Source organism: Macrobrachium nipponense, chromosome 10 (assembly GCF_015104395.2).
Source record: "Macrobrachium nipponense isolate FS-2020 chromosome 10, ASM1510439v2, whole genome shotgun sequence".
NCBI lineage: Eukaryota > Metazoa > Arthropoda > Malacostraca > Decapoda > Palaemonidae > Macrobrachium > Macrobrachium nipponense.
This window is the reverse complement of record NC_087204.1, coordinates 81,378,136-81,400,635: the sequence shown is the minus strand read 5'-3', so window position 1 is coordinate 81,400,635 and position 22,500 is coordinate 81,378,136. Positions and strand designations below refer to the sequence as shown.

General features: G+C 39.4%; 1 protein-coding gene and 1 pseudogene across 1 annotated transcript in view; one reads left to right on the top strand and one right to left on the bottom strand.

The window, feature by feature from the left end:
* Positions 1-1,468, bottom strand: part of LOC135224181 (uncharacterized) — a 23,800-nt gene extending 22,332 nt beyond the window's left edge. Inside the window, exon 1 of the mRNA XM_064263050.1 lies at positions 1,196-1,468. The gene's annotated coding sequence lies outside the window, so the exon portion shown is untranslated. The remainder of the gene's footprint in view (positions 1-1,195) is intronic.
* A 12,318-nt stretch (positions 1,469-13,786) lies between these two features.
* The window catches only part of LOC135224017 (uncharacterized), a 12,449-nt pseudogene continuing 3,735 nt past the window's right edge, over positions 13,787-22,500 (top strand).

Sequence of the window (22,500 nt, the reverse complement as noted above, 5' to 3'; positions counted from 1 at the left end):
ACATCAGAAAGGGCTGAATAGATAGCATGTGCATAAGGTTCAATTCGATATTGCTGAGCCTATATAACATCAACAATTTTAGTTGACTTCTTTGGGCCCACCCCATTTAGTAGAAAGGGCATAATATACGTATGCATATGTATAATTCTGTATTGTATTAGCATGTATTTAGATATATATATATATAGTATGTATGTAATGTAATGTATATATTATCATATATATATTATGTGTATGTATGTATGTATATAATATATATTATATATTATATATTATTATAATATATATATATATATATATATATATATATATATGTAATATATATATATATATATATATATATATATATATATATATATTATATATATATATGTATATATGTATATATAATACACATATAGATATACACACACATATATATATACATATATCTATATATGTGTGCGTGTGTTTGTGTGCGTGAGCGCGCACGCGTTTGAATATGCTTGCACGTGTGAGGGGGGGTGTGGGCGTCTGTGAGAATGTGTATGGATTGTGGGCCTTTGTGGTATTAATATTTAGAATGACAATTTTATGATACCTCCAAAAATGGTTTTACTCAGAAATAGAGTAGAATAGACTATAAAATTTTGGCCCAAGGCAAAGTGCTGTGACCTTTGAGGTCACTCAGCGCTGAAAGGGTAATTGACAGTCAGAAGGTTTGAAATGTGTAACAGAAGGTAAACCTGACAGTTGCACTATGAAACAATTGTTAGAGAGAATAGAAAATCAAGATTGAAGAATGAGAATAAGAACGGAGGCACAGTAAAAGGAATGAAAGAAGTTGCAAATAGTGGCCGAAGGGACGTTGCGAAGACCCTTAAGTACCACCTTAAGTACACCACGTGACCTGCACTGATGCACCATTCCCCTACGGTGGTTATACTCGAGATACCTATATATTTTGTTTACATTTTAAATAAGTACTTTCTGACATTCAATACAATTTATTATATTTTATTTATACATAATAGTCCACAGGAAGGTCGCTGAAAGTTTAAACGATGATAGGTACTAGTCACTCTTCCAACAAAACTGTCTCGCCTCCATTGTTTGGTTGCTAAGAAGCATTTCGCTTGAACGGAATCCAACGAAAGCTTCTTGTATAAGACTCGTACTCTTCCAAAACATGGCGAATAATAGATTTCTCTCTTACCTGAATTTCATGGTTCCTTATCCCGAGGCGTTGGGGTTATCCAACAGCTCTTGAAGGTGATCAACATAGATAATCCAGTCATTCCGGAAGAATTATTTCCGATCCGCACAGAGAACCGTGTAAAGCAGTGGTGCCGGCACTCGCCTGCCAGTCATACTGGCACCACTGGCATTCGGGAGGTCCTTTGAGGAACGCGAGTAGCGGGTGGGTGGTGGCTGGGGAGAGGGGATAAGTAACAGCTGGATGAATAGGGGTTTGTGGCAACGCGCTCCGCTAAGTAGGAAACACTGGACGGAATGGGAGAGTTATCGACAGAGTTTGATGTGACACTGAGATGTTATTATCGAGGAAGGCGGGGTCACCTCAAGCCTGTTATTTTTACGCTGCCACTCACTAATCTTGTCCTCTACCGTAAAGGAAGTCAGTTTGGTTTTAGTAGAGAGATGGTTCGTTTTACTTGGCTTACTAATGGACAAAATGAAGACCGTGAATAGGACACATCTAGAAGTGAAATCGGTCGTAAAAACATAATTGCTCTTCATAGTGTAATTCTTAGAAATTTCTTGTTTCATTATAAAGGTTCAATCACGGAATAAAATTACTAATCCCTGAGGTAACCTGAGAGAATAATTCATAAAAAGATGCTTATTAACACCTTTTTTTCTCTTGTGTTTGCATAACATAGAAAACATTAATTTTTATTTTGTTAATAAGAATAGACACGTAATTACCTTCCATTGCAGGTTTGAATAGAAAATTCTGTTCCCGCTAAGAAATATGAACGAATAGATTCGATTACACTGGATGATATTGACCGCCACTCTATACCATTATGCTAGTTATAAAAGACTCCTAAATAATAAATATTCCAGATTCTTAAATAGACCTCTTTCTTAGGTTACATGTGCGTACAAGACCTTTTTCATACGAAGACGGAGTATCGGAGAGAAAAAAAAAAAAAAAAAAAAAAAAAAGCAAAATCAAAGTTAACAGACGTGAAAGATCAGTATTCCTCGAAGTAACCGAATATGTTATCACATCATAATTGAAATCCAGACAGCCTTGATAAGATTATTTATGCAAACCCTATCACCCCGCCATGGAAGCAGTTATCAGAAACACATCGCCTCTCTCTCTCTCTCTCTCTTCTCTCTCTCTCTCTCTCTCTCTCTCATTCTGTGTGTGTGTGTGTGTCCAGTCCGCCATGGAAGCGATCTCACACTCACTCTCTCTCGTCTCTCTCTCTCTCTCTCTCTCTCTCTCTCTCTCATTCTGTGTGTGTGTGTGTCCAGTCCGCCATGGAAGCGATCATCAGACACTCAACACTCTCTCTCTCTCTCTCTCTCTCTCTCTCTCTCTCTCTCTCTCTCTCTCTCTCTCAGAGTCTAGATTAAGCAAAATAAGAATATGCTACCTTGTAAAATTTCCCTCTCTTCAGGAATCAAGATTAGGCATAAGAATTTGTAGTCGTATAAAATTACTCTCTCTCTCTCTCTCTCTCTCTCTCTCTCTCTCTCTCTCTCTCTCTCTCTCTCTCCCGGCCCCCTCCCTCATGAGCAACAGTAACTTGGTATGACTCTAATCAATATGGAATAACTAACCACCTCCGGCCTTGGCTACCTCCACAACTCCCATTAACCTCAACACATGTGCACGTAAGAGTATAAATTTAGTGTTTTCATTTGACTTTTAGACATTTCTCTACATTCATTCGTTCCAATCGATCTTCTGGACGAAGGAATAGCTGTAACCTTTGCTCTATGAATAGTGTATAATACCCAACAGTGTTACCGTAGTCATTTCTTCTACTTAACTGGTTAAATCTTTCTTGGTCAATATCATATCTAATTCTGTGAAAAAATAATTAAAAATTTATTATCAATATGGCCAAGGGATATAAAACAAAATCCCAGTGCACTTGTTAAATAATAATAAATAAATAATAATAATAATAATAATAATAATAATAATAATAATAATAATAATAATAATAATAATAATAATAATAATAATAATAATAATGTTGTAAAGGGTCCATAATAATATAATTGCTAAAAGCTCATGTAAAACATCCCTGTGGATCCTTTAGAACATTTTATGAAGTCGTGATAGAGAGTTTTTCCCAAATAATAATAATAATAATAATAATAATAATAATAATAATAATAATAATAATAATGAATAGCAGAACAACTCCAGCATTGTATCTCAAATCACCAAGCACCCAAATGGATGACCACAGGAAGAACATCCTTAGTACAAAAAGACAAGAGTAAGGGAAATATAGCCAGTAACTACAGGCCTATCACCTGCCTACCAATAATGTGGAAGTTACTAACAGGTATCATCAGTGAAAGGCTATACAACTACCTAGAGGAGACAAACACCATCCCCCACCAACAGAAAGGCTGCAGAAGGAAGTGTAGGGGCACAAAAGACCAGCTCCTGATAGACAAAATGGTAATGAAGAACAGTAGGAGAAGGAAAACCAACCTAAGCATGGCATGGATAGACTATAAGAAAGCCTTCGACATGATACCACACACATGGCTAATAGAATGCCTGAAAATATATGGGGCAGAGGAAAATACATCAGCTTCCTCAAAAATACAATGCGCAACTGGAATACAATACTTACAAGCTCTGGAATAAGACTAGCAGAGGTTAATATCAGGAGAGGGATCTTCCAGGGCGACTCACTGTCCCCACTACTCTTCGTAGTAGCCATGATTCCCATGACAAAAGTACAACAGAAGATGGATGCCGGGTACCAACTCAAGAAAGAGGCAACAGAATCAACCATCTGATGTTCATGGACGACATCAACCGTATGGTAAGAGCATCAAGGAAATAGATACCCTAATCCAGACTGTAAGGATTGATCTGGGACATCAGGATGGAGTTTGGAATAGAAAAAATGCGCCTTAGTCAACATACAAAAAGGCAAAGTAACGAGAACTGAAGGGATAAAGCTACCAGATGGGAGCAACATCAAACACATAGATGAGACAGGATACAAATAACCTCCTGGGAAATAATGGAAGGAGAGATATAAAAACACCAAGAGATGAAGGACACGATCAGGAAGAATATATGCAGAGACTCAAGGCGATACTCAAGTCAAAACTCAACGCCGGAAACATGATAAAAGCCATAAACACATGGGCAGTGCCAGTAATCAGATACAGCGCAGGAATAGTGGAATGGACGAAGGCAGAACTCCGCAGCATAGATCAGAAAACCAGGAAACATATGACAATACACAAAGCACTACACCCAAGAGCAAATACGGACAGACTATACATAACACGAAAGGAAGGAGGAGAGGACTACTAAGTATAGAGGACTGCGTCAACATCGAAAACAGAGCACTGGGGAATATCTGAAAACCAGTGAAGACGAGTGGCTAAAGAGTGCATGGGAAGAAGGACTAATAAAAAGCAGACGAAGACCAGAAATATACAGACAGAGAGACAGAGACAGAAAGAACAGAGGACTGGCACAACAAACCAATGCACGGACAATACATGAGACAGACTAAAGAACTAGCCAGCGATGACACATGGCAATGGCTACAGAGGGGAGAGCTAAAGAAGGAAACGAAGGAATGATAACAACGGCACAAGATCAGGCCCTAAGAACCAGATATGTTCAAAGTACGATAGAACGGAAATAACATCTCTCCCATATGTAGGGAGTGCAATACGAAAAGTGAAACCATAAACCCACATAGTAAGTGAATGCCCGGCACTTGCCACAGAACCAGTACAAAAGAGGCATGATTCAGTAGCAAAAGCCCTCCACTGGAGTCCTGTGCAAGAAACATCAGCTACCTTGCAGTAATAAGTGGTACGAGCACCAACCTGAAGGAGTGATAGAAAACGATCAGGCAAAGATCCTCTGGGACTATGGTAATAGAACGGATAGGGTGATACGTGGCAAACAGACCAGACGTGACGTTGATTGACAAGGTCAAGAAGAAAGTATCACTCATTGATGTCGCAATACAATGGACCCAGAGTTGAAGAGAAAGAGAGGGGAAAAATTGGATAAGTATCAAGATCTGAAAATAGAAATAGAAGGATATGGGTATGCCAGTGGAAATCGTATAGGGAGCACTAGGCACGATCCCAAGCCCATATCCCGTAAGAAGCACTAGGCACGATCCCAGATCCCTGAAAAGAATCTAGAAAAAACTAGAGCTGAAGTAGCTCCAGGACTCATGCAAGAAGAGTGTGGATCCTAAAACCGGCCCACCAAATAATAGTAAGGAAGACGTGTGATCCTAGAATTAAGAAAAGAAGGAAAGGGAAAAGAGAAAGAACGGCACATCAATAAGTAAGAGTGATGGACTCAACTAAGGAGGCAGGCCATGCAACCCGGTAACCCACATCTATAACATACCACCCAGTCGAATTGGAGGACTGTGATTATGAGCAAAAAAAAAAAAAAAAAAAAAAAAAAATAATAGATAATAATAATAATAAAATTAATAATAATAATAATAATAATAATAAAACGTGACCTTGAGCATCGAAACATGACTGAAATTCAGTCTCGACTCCACAGAAAGAATATTCGTACAGGCACGATATACAGACAAAAACAAATCTAGTAGGGATGTTAGAACCTAAACATAGCGGTCTAATGATAAGTTTTCTTCTCCACTTGTGTGAATGCTGTTAACTTTATCCTACTCGTTAAAAGGAGTGTATCTGTAGGAAAAACTTTTCCTGATGGTCCCTTGCCTTTTCATGTCATTGTTATTGGCCAAGATTACTTCGCCTTGGCTTCTTATGTCTGATTTAACGATTATTTAGTTTTAGGCTAGTTGTGTTTCCCATTGTTTTAAATGACGTCATAAAGTTAATGCAGAATTTGCATAATCTTGCTGGTATCTTTAAAGTGCCTAAAATGAGCAGCTGTCGTTAGTGACAAATATCCTTTTCAAATTGAATGGACCCTTGGCTCAGTTATTTTCTCTTTTTTGCTTCTCACCTGTTCCTTTCGGAATCTTGTTATTATTCTGTTCAATATCTTTAATTCGTCTTGCTTCAGTTTTCACCTCTACAATGATAAAATTTATATTACTTTTTAATTATCACAGATAGAAACCGAGTCAAAATACTGCAACGTAAGAAGTAACGAAGTTGACTATCCAGTTTTCAGTTGTAACTCTGGGCTCACCCAGTCATCAAAAATGTCCATGACAAAGCATTATTAAATGTGATTATACCTCAGACTTCCTGTTCTTAGCACACTGACACTTAAGAATTGCTAGTACTCGTTAATGAGAAATTCTGAGTTGTAATTTTTGCTCCAGAAGCAAGAATAGCCTGCGGCAATTTAACAGTCAGTTTTCAAAGCAAGACCTGTTGTTTTATATAGTTTTGTGTAACTTTCTTGGAGTAAACGATGTCTTACATGACCAACATCTTTTCAAACCATCTCTGTCACCCTCTATAAGTCATCGTTGTTATGGCGGGGACGAAAGTTTGCTGACAGGTGATATACATATATATATATATATATATATATATATATATATATATATATATATATATATGTATATATGTGTGTGTGTGTGTATGTATGTGTGTGTGTGCCTGTGTGTGTGTGTGTGTGCCTGTATCTTGAAAACTGGAAGATTCTGACGACATCCTTTAATACTGAGGAAATTAGTGAAAAGGTTATGTATCATTTCATGTATGTATGTATGAGTGTGTTTCACTATAAGTTACTTTTTCATGTGATATATATGACTATCAGCGTAAGAAGCACTTCCATTACACAGTAAGTAGGTTTCAACCCTCAAACGGATTGAAACCGTTATCTAAGAGACTTAGAATTACAAAAATATATCTGTATGTCTGTAATTCAGGTCCTAAATTGCCATATTTTCCCATTGGTCATATCACAGCTCAATGTGGAGCTCCGACCTCGACTTCCACTGGCCACAGTTAATTGTTTTAATATTTACTGAAATACTTGATGCCTATGTCCGTTTTCTGTGTCAATATTTTTTTTTTTCTAGAAAAAAGAATATTCAAATCACTATGCCGTTTTACATGAGAAGGCCAACAGGATATTGAAACTTTTCTTTGTGTAGCTCATCCCTGAAAAGACAGAGAGAGAAATCAAACAAAAAACAAACAATGGAAAATAGTGTGTTTTGATCTGCTTGAAAATCATGGCTTCATTGAGGAATTGTAACCATAGGACTTACATTCTTTCCGTTTCACCTCCTTTCCTGGGAGATACGCTTTCTGTGAATGCAGATTTCTGTCTTAAACCGAAGTTCATCCTAAAATTGAGAGAAAATGTAATTTCCACCGGAAAAATTTATAAGTTAATATGCCTTAAAATTAAGGGTGTATCGTTACAGTTCACATAGCATAGGCAGATATCACCATTAAAATTTACTCTCGCTACCCTCTGATCTCACAAAAAATGCAAGAAAAATGAACAGTTGTTCGTCACAGTTCATGGAGGCCCAAATATATTTCGTATAGTATCTGCTAAAATTCATTTTCTATAAAGTTATTTCAAGAATTTTATAGAAAATGATTGTTATTGGCTAACTCTTTTGAAATCATTTCTTAGTTTACTTCAATATAACCTTATTGGATAAATAAAAACCGATCTCCTTTCTTGCCCACCGTCAATGGCTCAGCTAATCAAGTAACCAGACGATGCTACGATACGTAGAATAAATACTAGTACTGTTACAACACCAGTTCATTAATATGGCTTTAAAATTTTCTGGTAAGAATGCTTACCTTTAAATAAGCAATTAAATGTGAAATATTTATTTCTCTATTTCCTTTTCTTTTGTTGTTACAGCTTGTAAAGCAAGCTTTTACAAGTTTGCACATTCATACAAAAGCAAATAAAAAGAGACAACTTTCAAGTTTTGGTATAAAGATGGTCTATGGTTAAAAAAGCAATTTGAAGCTTTCACGACGAAAGCGTGTGTCATAAGGTGTAGACTGAAACAAATATATTTGAGCTTATAGAGTAAAGAGGAAAGTCGAACTGTGAACGTGAGATATATATATGTCACTCAAGAAAATACGAGTATGGCGTGAGAACCGACAGATGTTCACAAACTGATAATAGCAACGAGAAGCTGCAGTTGTTGGGGGAAGAGTCTGAACGTTTGCAAGACTTATCATTTTTTTTTTTTTTTTCAGCGCAGGCGAGTTAAGAGTACGTTCAATCTAGTTTTTTTCTAACCGAGCTTGAAACCTTAATTTTTCGTAAGTTTCCTAGACAGAATTCCTCCCCAAATAAGTCGATTAATTAGGTTCATAGATATATATAGTAGAACCATTAGTCTCTTCGGGATTAATGCATTGAACGGTGCTTGGCACTCTTAAGATAATATCTGGGTGCATTGATAATCTTTTCAGTGTAAATGATTGCCATATATCAGTTTTTAAGATATAATATATTATTATTATTATTATTATTATTATTATTATTATTATTATTGTTGTTGTTGTTGTTGTTGTTGTTGTTGTTGTTGTTATTGCTGATAAAATGGTGGGTAACTGACAAGAAAAAATTAACGAAAAATGCAATAATATTTTAGGTGACAAACCGGCTAAAAGAAGATAAGTCGATCAAACTGATAAATCCATTCGTGTTTTAGATTCCCGCGCAAAAACGATTCATGAGCAAACGAAAACAGGATCTGAACAGAAAACGAATTCCGCGACGAAAAAAGCAGTTCAATTAACATTCTAATAAGGCCTATAAACCAGGCAAACTTTTTTACCTTCGCACCAGGAGAGGTTGAAATTATTCATAGAGTAAATCTGAAACCAATTTACCAGTCTGGATAAAAATGGAGAACTAATCAAAATGCCATCATTTTGCCCAGAAATTTCCGTTACAAAAAATAGAAACGCAATTTCACAGGCCAATGTTGCCTTAATCTTCGTGGGTGGCAGGAGGAAGGAATAATTAATGCATAAGTTGAGGTGTTGTCTCATCATTTCATTAAATGACGTTATCAAAATTCTCGTAGACTATTTTAAGGCTACAGCTATAAGCAGCTAATCAAGATTCACTTATTACGATATTATTTTCATTAAGTTTGTAGGTTTTGATATGGTTACGTTTATGAATAGCACACCAAGACTGATTTTTCCTATTATATTCATCATTAAGCTGTAGACTTTCCCAAAGATTAATTTATATATGCAGTTATAAAATACTGTGACCACCGCTTACAATAATTTAGGTATAATTATCTTAATAGCTCTAGTAATTAGTCCTTAGCAGGAAGATGTTTGATTTCCTTGCTGCCATTTCATAATAACTACAGATTCCTAACATTTCTTACTAGCCATAATGTAAAATTCATCGTGCTCTTTAACAAAACATTATTGAAATCTCTCAAACTATATATTTGTATCAAAGACTGAAGTCTTTTACTGTTATAATAGATAACGGACAGAGGAGACCTGTGCAAGAATAAAAAGGGAAAACGTAATTGTATTTTTTAAGATACAGAAAAGTTAACTAATGCATATAACATAGTATTAGGTACAGCAAAAACGAACGTAACTGATACTGAATTTATGGTAAATAAAGCAGCTGTTCATAAAGCCAAACATAAAAAATTATGAGGGACTATAATTTTAAAACAGAGGCAAAAATGAATTTGTTGATACCAGAGGCAAAAATACATTTGTATGTCAGGGACAAAAACAAATTTGTAGATATCGTAGGGACAAATAAATTTGTAGATACCGGAGACAAAAATAGATTTATAGATACCCGAGACAAAAATAAATTTATAGATACCGGATGGAAAAACAAAGTTGTAGATACTAGGGGCACAAATAAATCTATAGATACCAGAGACAAAAATAAACTTGTAGATACCAGAGGCCAAATTATACGTCTGTCAACACTGGCGTTACAGGGGAAAACCACCTCTAAAACCTAATAAGGAACAAACTGGACGAAACTAACCTTCATCTCCGCTTCGGCTGCTAAATTTCTTTGAAATTCAAAGGAGGCGCTTTGTCAGAGGCGCTCAGAAGGTCCACAGTTCTGTTTGATTTCCACTGAAGGTAAAACGAGAAAGATCCGTCCCCTTTCACGCTATCAGTTTTCCCTCTGTTAGCTCGAGATATTTGAAGCTAACTGCTATCATTCGTCTGTCATTGAGAAAGTTCCTGAGGTAGCTTCATTAAATCAGAATTTTATTATATACAGATTTTAAATGACAAGGTCATTGAATCAGCAATATTTATCTATTCGAGAAACACTGTAGTAGCTGGTCATTATCTTACTAAGTGCAACATTTTGGTTAGTGTGCAATTATCTTCCTTTCTTTCTAGTTAAAAAACTTTCATATTAATCAATTTTGTGAAATTGCAATATAATTACCGATGTGCACCGTTTCGCTTTCATTTTACAAAGTTGATGTAGTTGACGAAGCTATATAAAGATTATTTAGTAATCAGTGTATCCTATCCATAATATCCCTACAGTGATTACTAAAACGAATTTTTATATAATTTCGGTATATGTGAATATCATCTTTTTAACACTTAAAACGAAATGTGGACATCTATAATTACAATACAATTTCGCAAATTTTGTTAGTGTAAAAGCTCTTCAACTTTGAGGAACGAGAGATAATTGCTCACTAACCAAAATGTTTGCGTCTAGCAGAAGAATGACCAGCCGCCATAATGATGTTTAAAACACATAGCTGTTGTTAATTCAATTAATTTTTTTCATCATGAATGAAAGGTCAAGGCTAAAGTTAAATTCACTAAAACTTCACTAGGTATATATGAAAATTCATTTTACACTTAACAAAATATAAAGTGAAGAAAGAAATCTTGATAAAGATATTAGAAATACACGCCCTAGTTCCTTCAGATTTAAAATACCCTTTATGAATACGGGAATATTCTAAAATCTTTAGTTAGTGATAGCATGACAGGAAGGAACTGAAATATCCTTTCGAGAGTATATTTGTTAGCGCTATAAAGATTGGTATAGAAGGAATTATAAATACTTATTAAATTCCATAGAGTTTAAATCTTTCTTTGGGATCCTCGAAGGAAATAAAATTTTGTAAGGAGCAGAAAACCCTGAAATAGCTTTACTGGAATAGATAATCAAGCTCTTCACCAAAAAGATTCCCAGCAACAAAGACAATTTTTTTCTTTTACGCAAACGTTAAACTCTAAGATAGGATAAATGAAAGATCGTCTTCTACTCGTTTATTACAAATAAGATTCATCGTATCCGGAAAAACTTAATTTTATGGATAAGGGCAAATTATCAACATAAAAGCAAAGAATCGCTTTAACTTGTGACGGACAATTTCTTTACGAAGAGTCTGTCTCTGTGATGATGCTTTATAATAGACCTGAAGAAAGCAATTGTGTAAAAGTCTTTCATTTTGTCGTGACGTTTCTCTTTAAGATGTTTCAAACGGATGAATCTAATGATACTCTTCAGTCAGTCCTTATCCTGTTTAGCAAATGACCGGAAACGTCCAGAGAGAGAGATTAAACGGCTTACGTGAGGATTGCCCCGTCTCTCAATCTCTTCCTCAAGAAGAGAAATTAATGTAGCTGTTGTATATTCTGTTCCACAGATGCCCCATGTTCTACTATGGATCGTCATTTCAAAGTCTCTCATGCTTCAATAATAGGTGCAGTGGTAGTGATGACTTTTTAGAAATATCAATAGACAAAAAGACATCGGTTGGTAACTACTGAAACTAAAAAGAAAACAAGTGAATTGCACCTCAAAGAGGCCAAGTCACCTCTCCTGTTTGCTCACCAGGTAACCGAGGAGATTCATTTCCCACCTGTCCTGGACATTCCCTTTCATCTTACTTCCAAAACTCTTTCACTTTGTTTATCTTCTGCTTATTCTTCCTTCCTCTCGTCCTCAAAATCTTGACGCGTTTCACCTATCTTTGTACACTACCGATCTGAGCTGAGGCATCTATAAAATAGGCTTATTTATTATTGCAGACATTAAGTTAAGGCAAGCTACAGAGAGCTAGCTATTGGACGTACTCCTATCTATACATGACCATTTCTCTCATTTCATTTTTCAAATTTTCCTTTTGAATTTTCTTGTATTTTCTCATTTCCTCTCTGGTCATCATACGCGACTACACTACCCTTGGCAAAGAATCTCCTAGTGTTTACTCCATTAGAAAAAACAAAAGGAAGTCGTATTGCGCCTGGGTTTGGATCTCTGGACGTTCGTTTACAATGGGACTTCTCCATCGTAGGCTGTGGTAGCTGACAGGAGGAAATGCGAATCATTATACAAACACCTTTAGTAAACTTCCACCAGGCCGAGCCACCAACAGAACGGCAGTGTAATCAGTAGGAAGAGCCTAATGCATATATAGTAGTAGTCCCCACCCTCACCTCTTTCTCTCTCTCTCTCTCTCTCTCTCTCTCTCTCTCTCTCTCTCTCTCATTTCCTTCACCAAATCAACTCAAAACGGTACTCATCCATCTTCCTTCCATGCTCGATTATTTATTACATCTTAGTTTCATTATGCAGAGGTTATGATATATATATATATATATATATATATATATATATATATATGTATATATATATATTTATGATATATATACATATATACACACATATACTTGACATATAAGCGAATACCACAGGAAAATGATAGGCAGAAATCCAAGCGCTTTCGTCTTACTAAGACATTGTCAGTGGTAAATCGCTTATTTAATGAAGTCACATGCATCTACTGTGACTTGCTTTATATATATATAAATATATATATATATAATATATATATATATATATATATATATATGTATATATATATATATATATATATATATTAATATATATAATATATATATATATATTATACACACACACACACACACACATATATATGTATATATATATATATATATATATATATATATATATATATGTATATATATATATGTGTGTGTGTGTGTTTGTGTGTGTATGTGTATGTGAGTGTGTATGTATGTATATGATTCATTATGTATTTGTAAACTTGAAGTTTCCATAAAAGTTACGCGAAACATTTAAACATTTACGTACGAAAAGGACAAGTTCCAACCATGTACTTACTAAGATTTCCTCTTTCACTGTCAGAAGGACGTCTAATTGTCCTTCTGACCAGCCCTTGAACCTGCAATAGAAAGTATGGTGTCTACCCTATATAAACCAAACCCTGATGGCCAAGAGGAGATTAAACGATTCAGCATCTCATTCGGTGTTATCCCTCTGGTTTCAGGTTCTACCGCTAGGGGTAATAGTGGATCGCTGAATATTCGCTCTTGCTTGCACTAGCCTTCGGGTGTAACAAGATTTGGCAAAGGTTGTTTATTCTTCAAAGTAACTGCTTCCATTTAAGGTAAAAATTGGCCCATTTTTAAGAAAAAATATCTGCATAACAAGATCTGCAGATCTTTGAATATGCTGTAAATCTGTATGTGGTCTATATGCAGCTATACATAACTTATCAGTTTTCCTCCACCTCTTTTTATAGCTACCCAAATGGTGACTCTTTGTTTCAGCTGAATCATGAACGTCTCGAGCACAGTTTTGTTGTTGATAGCAAATACGCTACTGCTCTCTGCCATCGTGGAGTCGAAGCCTTGTTGTAGCGGTGTAGGAACGCTTGCAGTCGGTGCCCTGGCCTTCGCTGGGGTAAGATTTTACTCGCATTTTATCTGGTTATCTTGTTATCTGGTGTCTTAATATATTTCCATTGTATATTTCAGTCTCTTGGGTAAAATTTGTAAAGGACATTTATCCAGTCAAAGAACAGATAAGAGATTCCGGATGAAAACATATCTACAGATTTTATTCTCACTTCATTTGGCATAAAGATTTGTTATGGTACTATATGAGAGAGACAATGGATAATATTCATTGATCTCATAACCAACACTAATTGCGTAAGCTCTATAAGAACAGGCTTCACCATTGCAAAGGATATGCTATGAAGAGAGGATTTTCCCCCTTCACGAATAATATTCATCCGCTAATATTTAATTGATATTGAGATTCTTTATGAAAATTTACTAAGTGCGAAAATCGGACCTCTGTTTCGAAAAGTGCCTATTTATTATTATTATTATTTGAAGGTAGGAGACCCTCTCTTAAACATGTTTTGTTAAAGATGATGGCAGCATCAGTGGAATTGATTTTATATATGGTCTTTTCAATTCTTCTTATTATTCTCTTCTCATCAGGGCTGATATTTGCTAATAGCTGGCCGATGTTCATATCTTGGTTAAAGAAATGTTTTCTAAAAATACTAATTTATTGTTATGATAACAAAAGTGGTTAACAAATCTTAGTAATGGAATTCCAACGTTTCCAACCGTATCATCGGTTCATTTTCAAGGAAAGGTGAGCGTGAAATATGTACGAAAAGGGCCCCTTTCTCCACCCACAGAGGCCATATGTACACGCAAAAAGACGGCGTAGCGATGGGTTCTCCCCTCGGAGTACTTTTCGCGAACTTCTACATGGGTACTGTGGAACGTCGGGTATTCGCCACCATCGAGAAACCGTCTATGTACGTCCGATATATTGACGACACCTTCATCAGTGCCAACACGGTGGAAGAAATAGAGCGCCTGCGACAAGCCTTCCACGACCACAGCAGACTCAACTTCACCATCGAGCATTGCCGTGACCGTCGCCTCCCCTTCCTTGACGTTCTCGTCGGGCAACAAGAAGAACGCTTCGTAACACAAGTGTATACGAAACCCACGAACCTGGGCATGTGCCTGAACGGCGAGAGCGAGTGTCCAGAGAGATACAAACGCACTGCAATCAGCGCCTTCATCAAGAGAGCTCTCTCACACTGCTCTTCGTGGAAGGACACGCACACTGAATTAGAACGTGGTTTTGCCTAAGTTCTAATTAACAACGGGTAAATTCCAACCGGGACATCGAAAAAGCCATCGCAGAAACATCGATAAGTGGTACCAGCAGGAGGCCTCGCCCGTCGCCCTTGAAGACGTCACTCTCTTTTACAAGGGAGTATTTCACAAGAAATACAAAGAGGATGAGCGAGCCCTTCGTAACATCATCGAAAGGAATGTCTCCCCCACGGACCCTGCGAAAAAAGTAAAATTGATCATTTACTATAAAAGCAAGAAGACCAGTGGCCTGATTATGAAAAACAACCCAGCCCCTGTGATGCAGGACCCTCTCAAGAAAACTAACGTTGTCTACCATACAAATGCCCTGTCCGGGAATGCCCCGGCGCCTACATTGGTATGACAACGATGCGATTTTCCAAGAGGATATTCCTGCCACGCTCAGGAAGGCGCCATCCATAATCATGCAAAAACGTCCACAATACCAGGATAACTCGGAAGGACATTATTCCTAATATTGGTATTATCGATAAGGCAGCAGACCACCGTCGCCTCCGCCTCTTAGAGGCCCTACACATCGGGAAGGAGAGACCCAGCCTTAACACCACTCAAGAGACTTCACTCCTCCCGACGGTGGCACGTAGGTCGCTGCCCGCCGGCACCATAGAGCCGATCGAACGGACCAATCAGGTGCCCCTGCCCAATACTATGCTCCCAGTCTCCAGCGTCCGCACGCGAAGAGCAGTGCGAGCTTCCACCTCTGCAAGACGGCTTGACTCAGGGACTTAATCCTCTGTTCAGCCAATGAAAACGCAGCGCCCATCAGACAGAGACCTTCTCTGGCGAACGTGAGCGGACAGCGAGCGATAGCGCCATCCCAGTCGACGATAGCGGCGAGATTTCCAGCGATTTTCGGCGGAACTTTCGGCGATTGACGACGACACCGAGAATTATACTTCTGAGAGAGCTCTCTCACAACTTATAAGGAAAATTCATATGACATCTTTCTCTCTCAAATAATTTTCCATTACTAACAGCTCTCTCCTGCTAAAATTCGGTAGCCGTTGGGGTCTGAAAACTCCGATTGAAGCAGGGTCAAAGGGACAAAAACTTTCTACTCTCGCAATCCTTATTTGCAAGTAGCACAGGAACGATAGGCTGGTGTCTCCCATAAAACCAGGTTTAGGCCCTTCAGGCAAAAATAAAAAATATAACAACACACACATACACATACATTCTCTCCTCTCTCTCTTCTCTCTCTCTCGTCTCTCTCTCTCTCTCTCTCTCTCTCTCTCTCTCTCCCCTCCCTCCCCACAGATAGACGAAGACGATGCAGCATGGACCAAGTAACCCAGCCCACACCCACCACTGCAGAAGCACCTGAGAACCGGAAACGGACAACGTCTTCTTCTTCCTCTTTTTCAGATGCCCCTGAAGCAGTTAGACCTCGCCTAGACTCCTCCACCTCCGAAGAAGAATCCACCACAGCCACTCAAGAGGACAAGGAAAACCCCCCTGCCATGGACACAGATGATGGATTCCAGCTTGTCACCAGGAACAAACGCAAACAAGGACCACCAGCAGCACCTTCACCCTCACATGGAAAATACTTGATAACTCCTCCAACAGGAACCAGTGCATATGAATTCGTTAAGGACCTCGAAAAGAAGGGTAAGTTGTTCAAGGTAAGACCCACCACCAGGGAGAACTGTTTGCAATACCCTCAGACCTGAACAAATGAATATATGAAAAATAATCCTGCCAGCTTTAAATTCCTCAATCCTGACGACAAACCCTGCAGATTTTATAATTATGCCATTACCCTCTGCAATTTGAAACCAAGGTTATTCTGGAAAATCCAGGGTAATCAAAGCAGAGAGATGCCATACAAAAGGACCCAACCCCAGCCAACCCGCAAAGTCCTAGTAGAATGGAAAGGAACTCAGCCTAAGTCACTGAACCTTGGCATGTGGGGCTCCTTCCCCACCATGGACTTCACACCAGAACCTCTGAGGTGCTTTAACTGTCAGAGGTACGGACCACCATAGCAGCGCCTGCAACCGCCAAAGCCATTTGTGGTGTATGTAGTGGGGAGATTCCCACCCACTCTGCACAGACAAATTTAAGAATGGACAAGAAACAAATGCCAGATGCCCCGCATGCAAGGGGAACCACCATGCGTGGAACAGAAAATGCCCGATAAGGCTACAGAAGATAGACACTCTTAAAGGAATCACACCTCGGAGCCTCCCTGGACACACACACACAGACCAGACCACACACACAACAGCAGCTCCACACCCAGCAGGGATCAAAGTCCTTTGCTGCTGCAGTTAGGGGTCGCAACAAGCCCCCAAAAAACACACAGACACACCCCCAGCATAAGACACAGTCCTATGCTGCTGCAGCTGGAGGGCCTAGACCCAACAGGACTCAAAGTCAGCCTCAAACTCAGAAAAAGGAACACAAAACACTCCCCAAACCACACCCAGACCAACACACACCAACGAAACAAATAACAAACACCTAGAAGGAAAATCAGCTTCTCAGAATTCGGCCAAGCCGACCAACACATACATCCTAACCTCTCCTGTTCCCGAAACCCGACAAATCCTCCTCACTCCTAAATCCTAAAACTGCTCCACTGTTCCTGGCTCCCCAAAGCCATATAACCCAGTCTCCCCTCCTCCTCCCACCCCACAAAGCAACAGGTTTGAATTGTTCGCCCAGAACTAAAACAAGACAAATATATCGCACAGACTCAAGACCTCACAAAAATCTACTGGTGCAAATGCTATTCAAGTTTGCAGAACTAACACAGGATCAAACTTCTCAGAGGAAATAGCCAAAGAAGTCGTTGACAAGTGCATAAGGACGTCCAGAGGACTCTTTGCATCACCATGCCTACACTAATAAACAACAAAAGTGCAAATGGCACTACAAATACACCCGGTGTCAGTTTCATTCCAAGTAATAGTACCAGGTACATCTCCAGTGCCAGGGCCAACCTCAGAGTTGGTAGTCAAGGCACATCAAGTGCAAATGACGAACTAGGAAACAACAACAACACAAATGACTGCAGAGACACAGACACAATAAAAGTCCTCCAGTGGAACATACTAAGTGCAAACAATAAATACGCATTCCTGCAAGCACACACACAAACAAATAACTACGGACATCATAATGTTACAAGAAACACTTGTAAGGGAAAATGCCAAATTTTCATTTAAAGGGTACAAAAGTGTACAAAACACCATACACAGACACTAAAAGAGGACTAATCTAGTTAAAAACACAATCCCCTCAAAGAAGGTAGACAACATCCCTTGCGGAGATGATGTAGAATCACTCAGCGTAAAACTCACACTTGCAAACACAACACTGACGGTACACAACATATACAGGGCTCGGGACAACACATTCGAAGGGGAAGCACTCTTCAGTGCAGCGACACAGGAAAACACACTAATTGGAGGAGACTTCAATGCACATCACCCAAGCCTGAACTCTACACAACAAACAAACACAACTGGAAGACATCTACACCAGTTATCATGTGAATTCCCAGAGGTGTGCCTATTAAACAGTGGAGAGCCAACTCACCTAAAAGGAGGAAGACTAGATCTTACCTTCACAAACTCCGCCATAAAGGAGCAAGCAACATGGAAGCTGCACGAGACCCTCACAAGCGACCACATAGCCATTGACATTGGCCTACGGCTCAAAAAGCTGCCCCCCATACCACCGCCACCAGAAAGATGGAACCCCAAGTTTGCAAACTGGGCTACATTTGGAAGCCATAATGACGAGATGGGCGAGGAACTACCTTGAAAACCCTGCAAACGATATAGAACTCTTCTATGAAGAGTTCATCAGCAAACTCAGAGAGGCAGCAAACCATGTCCATGCCAAAGATCAAACGATCCAAGATCGATCACAAAGATGCATGGTACTACTGTGAAAGAGTCAAAGAACTCAATGCCAGAGTAAACAGAGTGCGGAAACTCTTCAGACGGGAACCACCTGATGAGATGCACAGACTTCTCAGAGAGGTAATAGCCCATGCAACTGAAGAGACAAAAGAAATTAAACAACAGGCATGGTATGATTGGTGTGCAAACATCAGCAGACCAAACTCCAGTAACCCAGATCTGGAGATTCCTTGCAAAAATTGCAGGGAAAGGAAGAACAGCGCAAAGCACCACCCCAACCACAAGAAAAGAAGAAGCTGACAATATAGCCAGAAACTTTGCAGAAAGGACAAAATCCCACAACCTTCCCCTTAAACCCCAAACAACACGGGAAAAAATAAATGAGTTTACCCCAGCAAGATGGAGGGAAATCAATACTGCCTGCAACACACCTGATGACACAGACACACCCTTCACTATGGAAGAACTAAACAGTGCACTCAGCAAGGGGGAAAAGAGACACAGCCCCTGGAGCAGATGCAATCACTTACAGCATGCTGAGACACATGGGAGACCCTGCCAAACAGGTATATCTACTCCTGGTAAACAGGACATATGCAGAGCACACCAGGCCAAAGAAATGGCAACAGCAAGAACACACAACCAATACCTAAGCCAAAAGAGGAGGCGCATATAGGCCGATATCCCTCATCAGCTGCACTGAAAAGGTTGCAGAAAGAATGGTTCTGAACAGACTACTATGGAAAGCAGGGCCCCTACATCATAGGCTCTATGCCTATAGGGAAGGAGTAGGCACCCATGAGTGCCTTACAGATGTGCTAAGTGCCATAAATGGCAGAAAATCCATAGTGGTCTTCTTAGATCTAGAAAAGGCATATGAATTAGCCAATGCAGCAGCCATCCTCTCCTCCTAGTCAGAAAGAGGATCAAGGGCAACCTGCTTACATGGACAAAAGGATACATGCAAGCAGAGAAGCAAGAGTAGTGTTCCAAGGCAGAATGTCAGAATACTACTCTATTGAAAACGGCACTCAACAGGGGGGCATTCTAAGCCCCTTCTTGTTATTCAATGTCCTTAATGGAAAATGTAGCCTGTCTCGAGCTACCACAAGGAGTAGAGGTCTTCATATATGCTGACGATGTTTGCATCGTCAGCTCCGGCCCTCAAAGACAGCTCCAAAAGATGCAAGAAGCCTTTGCAAAAACTTGAGGACAAGTGCACACAACTGGGACTCAAAATCAACAGAAATAAGACAAAAGCCATGGCAATAAAACATGATCAAAATCCACCCAACCTTCTACTGAAAGGAGACATCATAGACTGGGTGGATAGCTACACATATCTGGGGAGTCTGCATTGCAGATTCACTATCTCCTGAGAAGCAAATACAGCTCCTCCAAGCCAAAACAAAAATAGGGCTTAATGCCCTAAAGAAAATCACATCATTGCAAGAAGGTGCGACATACCATCTGCTCAGGAGGTTCTACATACAAACCATCAGAGCACAAGTAGAATACGCAGCACCAGTCCTGACAAATCTCAGAAAGGATCAACAGCAGAGGCTGGAAGTCATCCAAACAACGCAATGAGACTTATACTTGGAGCCCCAATGTGGACAAGAATTTGTCTCTTGAGGGCAGAGACACAACTGCAGTCTCTCAAGCACAGGATAGGCCAAAGAAATATTGCCATTCTGTGCAAAACCATCAGAAACGACAGAAATGGACCACACAAAAACAAACTGCAAGCGTGCATAAACTTGCACGAAGAACTAGACCGCCAAAAACCTATGCGGGCAGTATACTCCAGACACTGAGAGAACTGGGTATGCAGGACACAGTGAAACACATAACAAAGGATGTCCACCTGAGGGATACCAAAAACCACCTCCCTGGGTCGAAGACCCAATCCGGTATAACTTCACAATACTACCGGCAAACAAAGCACTGTGCACAGCAGCACAATGAAAACTGCAGCAGAAGAAGCAATCGGGAACACAGCAGCTGAAAACATATATTACACTGGATGGCTCAGTTGACACAGAAGCTCCAGCAAACATGCAGCAGCAGTGGCTGCCCAAGACTTCAAAGGAAGCTGGAGGCTATCCAACAATGCCTCCATACTACAAGCGGAACTAATGGCAATCTTAAAAGCCTTAGAAGATTCCAATTTAAAAGAAGGACACACAACAGTGCATATTGACTCCAAAGGAGCAATACTCGCTATCAAAGCGACAAATCCAAAAGAAAATGTGACACTGATAACAGCCATAAAATCATTGGCCAATTCACATCAAGCTGCTGGCAGGAGAGTCACACTAAACTGGATACCCAGCCATGTGGGAATTCAGGGAAATGATGAAGCTGACTTCCTTGCCAAAAGTGCCCTCAGCTGCAGTACAGTAAGCATAAAAGTGCAACCATCCATAACACACCTAAAGGAAATGGCAAAAAGCTATGCCAAACTCCAAGAAGAGAGTGAAGTACGACGTCACTACCTACAAGAGTCCAAGGACGCCTCCAAGTGGTATGTGGATGTCACAAATCTAACGCCGCATGACATCACAAAACAAAACCACTAGAAAACTCTCAGTCATCACACACAGATTAAGGCTAGGATACCTCTGCACCTGGCAAATGATAGGAATGAGGGCAGGGTTATGTCAGTACTGTGACCGAGAGGCAATCCAGCCCCTCGAACACTACCTACTGACTGCCCAGAGACACAATCTTACAGATCAAACCTAACTGAAATAGAGCTTGACACCGGCACAGATCACCAGACACATCTTAATAACATAGGGACATATGGGAATCTCCTAATGTCTCACCCACCTCCAGGTAAAAGGATGAATCACACGGCATTTCTCCATAGACACATGGGAATCTCCTAGTGTCTTGTAAACAAAAAACAATGAAAGCCACACAAAGCACAAACCCTCTACTTCACTGGTTTTGCAATGGGAGTCATAAACATCTTTGGGAGCATATGTATAAGTGTGAGTATGCATGAACATGTATATATACTATAATACTTGCTTAATGTTGGTTTGATATATATTGCAATATTTTCAGATGCTACACACATGTATAATATATTGCGCCTAAAATGTTTATAGGTAACGCCTTCTTTCCTCAAACTAAAACTCGCTTTTCCTTCTTCCTACTCAGCACTCTTCAGCTAGGCTGAGTCTCACTGCTATAAAACTTTCTCTCCTACTGATGGGTACCGTAAGGTTCAAAGGGGTTGCAATCCTGCCTGTCACCCTAGCTCCTTTCCTTTCCAAAACTAACCGCCAAAGCACTGTTTTTTTTGTATCTTTACAGATATTCCAGTTACGGGCTGCTCTAGGAGCAAGAGCCCGTGCCAGCACAAGGCTGGCTTAATCTCCAACAACAACAACACCCATTCCAATCAGTTCACGCTCACCTTTCCTTGAAAATGAACCGATGATACGGTTGGAAA